The 3,709-nt window shown below is 36.7% G+C and overlaps 1 pseudogene; it reads left to right on the forward strand.

Annotated features, from left to right (window-relative positions):
- Positions 1-259: 259 nt before the first annotated feature.
- Positions 260-1,734, forward strand: LOC114632752 (annotated as a pseudogene).
- The last annotated feature ends 1,975 nt before the right edge of the window (positions 1,735-3,709 follow it).

A 3,709-nucleotide genomic window follows, 5' to 3' on the forward strand; every position in this document is an offset into this window, starting at 1 on the left:
AAATCTTAAGATATCAGTTGTTTTTTCCAGCAGTGGTGAGTCCTAGAAACCTGACTTGAGCTTCTCTTCCTTCTCTTCCTCTTCCTCTTTCACCTCTTCTTTCTTCTCTTGCTTTCAATTACATGCCATCACATCTGTTGGATACTACTTCAGGATTCCAGCTTATTAAGAAGACCAGCTGAAACACCTACCCTCCTGAAACTGAGCAACTACTGGATTCTTAGACTTCCCCTTCACAGATGCTCATTGCTGGGACGTAGTGAGCTATGATGATGTGCATGTGGACTTCACTTGGGAAGAGTGGGCTTTGCTGGATCCTTCTCTGAAGATCCTCTACAAAGATGTGATGCTGGAGACCTATAGGGATCTCACTGCTATAGGCTACAATTGGAAAGACAATAATATCGAAGGATGTTTTTGAAGTTCTAGAAGAAATAGAAGGAATGAAAGAAGTTATACTGAAGAGAAACTTTCTGAAATTACTCAATTTGCATATCGGAGTCATCCTCAAAGGCATGAAAGAATTCATTCTGGAGAGAAATTCTATGAAGGTATCCAATATTTTGAAGCCTTTGCACATCACAGTAGTCTCCAAATACATAAAAGAACACATATTGTAGAAAAACCCTATGAATGTAACCAATGTGGTAAAGCCTTTGCATATCACAGTTATCTTCAAAGGCATGAAAGAAGTCATACAGGAGAGAAACCTTACAAATGTAATCAGTGTGGTAAAGCCTTTGGATGCCACAGTCACCTTCAGAGGCATGAAAGAATTCATACAGGAGAAAAAGCTATGAATGTAATCAATGTGGTAAAACATTTGTACATCACAGTCATCTTCAAATACATAAAAGAACACATATTGGAGAGAAACCCTTTGAACGTAACCAATGTGGTAAAGCCTTTGCATGAAACAGTCATCTCTTAATACATCAAAGAATACATACTGGAGAGAAACCCTATGAATGTAAGCAATGTGGTAAAGCCTTTGCATATCAAAGTGGTCTCCTATACCGTAAAAGAAGATATACTGGTAGAAAAACCCTATGAGTGTAACCAATGTGGTAAAACCTTTGCATATCATGATCATCTTTGAATACATAAAAGAACACATACTGGAGAGAAACCCTATAAATGTAATCAATGTGGAAAAGCCTTTGGACGCTTCAGTTCTCTTCAAAGGCATGCAAGAATTCATAGAGGAGAGAAACCTTTTAAATGTAATCAGTGTCGTAAAGCATTTGGACATCACAGTTCTCTTCCAAGGCATGGAAGAATTCATACAGGACAGAAACCTGATGAATGTAGTCAATGTTGTAAAGACTGTGGATGTTACAGTAGTCTCCGGATACATAAAAGACCATATACTGGAGAGAAATACTTTGAGTGTAACCAATGTGGTAAAGGCTTTTCACAAAACAGTAATCTCCAAATACATAAAACAACACATACTGTAGAGAAACTCTATTAGTGTAATCAATGTGGTAAAGCCTTTGCATATCATGATCATCTTTGAATACATAAAAGAACACGTACTGCAGAGAAACCCTATGAGTGTAATCAATGTGGTAAAGCCTTTGCATGTCAGTAATCTTCAAAGACACAAAAGAAACCATACTGCAGAGAAAGCCTGTGAGTTTCTTTAATATGGTGAAGCCTTTGCACATTTCTGTAGTCTTCATCATCATGAAAGAAATCCATACTGGAGAGAAATCCTATGAATGTACTTAATGTTCTGCAGCCTTTTAACATTTCTTAAGTCTTCCTCATCGTGAAATAATTCATACCGGAGAGAAACCTTCTAAGTATATTTAATATGGTGAAGCCTTCACATATTTCAATAGTCTTCATTTTCATGAAAGTATTCATACTGGAGAGAAATTCTGTAAGTATAAACAGTTTGGTAAAGCCTTTGTGTTATAGGGTCCTCTGAGATCCAACAAAACTCAAACTCAGGTAATGCAAATGACAAGAACTTATAAGCTGCTACTGATGTATCAGAGCCACAGAACACACTTGGATACTGAACTGTGACTGCTGCCCATCCATCTCCCCACCCAGATCAAGAATGTTATAGAGTTTTAAGTTCAAAAACCAGAAATATCTGTGCCAAGTTACAGCTCCATTGGTTTTCACCAATCAGGATTTAGGGATAATGGCTTTCCTTATCTAGTTGATCTATGTTAACTGATACAGTTTAACTAATTTTATATATTTATTTTTTGTGGTTAGGAAAAGGAATTATGTTTTGAGGAACAAAAGATGCATAACAGAAGCCATGGTTAGGGACGGTCAATATGTTTTTATGAACAAAGATGAATAATGGAAGCTAGTCTGCTATTGGGAAGTCCCCAGCTACCCTAGAGCCAGGGAACTTGAACTTAGATATACCATATGATTAAATGGAGGGTGATAACAAAAAATGCAGTACTTAGGACAAGTTTCCTTCTTTACTTGTTTCTAACAGTTGCATATCACAGGCATTTTAAACACTTAAAAGAATAACCACATTGGAGTGAAACTTCAAATTGTAATCAACATGATAAAGCTGTTTTACAACACAGTCATGTACATAAAAGACCACATACTGGAGAGAAATCCTATGAATATACAATGCAGCAAATCCTTTGCATGTAGCAGTAGTATTTAAAAAATCATGAGAAAAAATCATACTGCAAAGGAAACCATAAATGTACTCAGGATGGTAACATCTTGCACTTGATGGTATCTTTATACAAGAATAAACGTTTAGAGTATAATTCATCTTTAAAGCCTTTGCATACCACAGTAGTCTTTTAGGACCTTAAAGATAGTGAAAAGAATCTATGACTAAAGGATTTGGAAATATCTGTAGCTAAAACCCTTGCATTCAGTGTCAGGTACAGCATGGTTGTGAGTATGGCTGCATGACACAGTTTCAATGGTGGGAGTACCTTCAACCTGAGTCATGCACCTCTGGCTTTCTCGTAGACAGACGGCATTGCTTTTTCTTGTATGCTTGTCTGTTACAGCATTTTTCAAGCAGTCAATTCAGACATAATGTGACAAGGGATTCGTTGGAGGCTGACTGCCTTAATTGTTCTCTGGGATATTTTTGCCAACTCACGATGATTATGTTGTACTAGGAAATATTTGAAGCAAGAAATGTTTTTGAGAAACCTCAAGTTTTAATTGTTAAAAGACATAAAGAGCCCCAAGGAAAAGGAACACTGGGCCTGGGTCACTAAGGACAAGAATGACAAAAGAAACTACAATGAACAACATAGAAGAAGAAATATCTGGGTCTACTGGACAAGTGAGCAATTGTGAGAGCTGTCATGAGAGGAGATGTCTAATAAAAGAAAGTTTGATTTAAAAATATTATTGGGGAAAATTGGAAAATTATCTATTATCTATCTATCTGTCTGTCTGTCTGACTATCTATCTATCTATCTATCATCTATCTATCATCTATCTATCTATAAAATACAAAAGGGTGGGTAGAAATGTTTGGACCCCACAAGGAGGCCATTGATTAGTGAACTCACCTTCCTGGAAAAATTGGGATGTACTGATTCGACCCCCTGGCATCTCCTACCTAAGGGCACTAGGGTACAAGTTCTAAGAGATAGAATTGGAGCTTGTGAAGGAGCCCTACAGGAAGCTGTAAAATAAATTAGTATCGCATATGAAAAATAATTTGGAAAATACGGTAGAAATAGATATT

Source organism: Grammomys surdaster, unplaced genomic scaffold, assembly GCF_004785775.1.
Source record: "Grammomys surdaster isolate TR1022 unplaced genomic scaffold, NIH_TR_1.0 414, whole genome shotgun sequence".
NCBI classification, from domain to species: Eukaryota; Metazoa; Chordata; class Mammalia; order Rodentia; family Muridae; genus Grammomys; species Grammomys surdaster.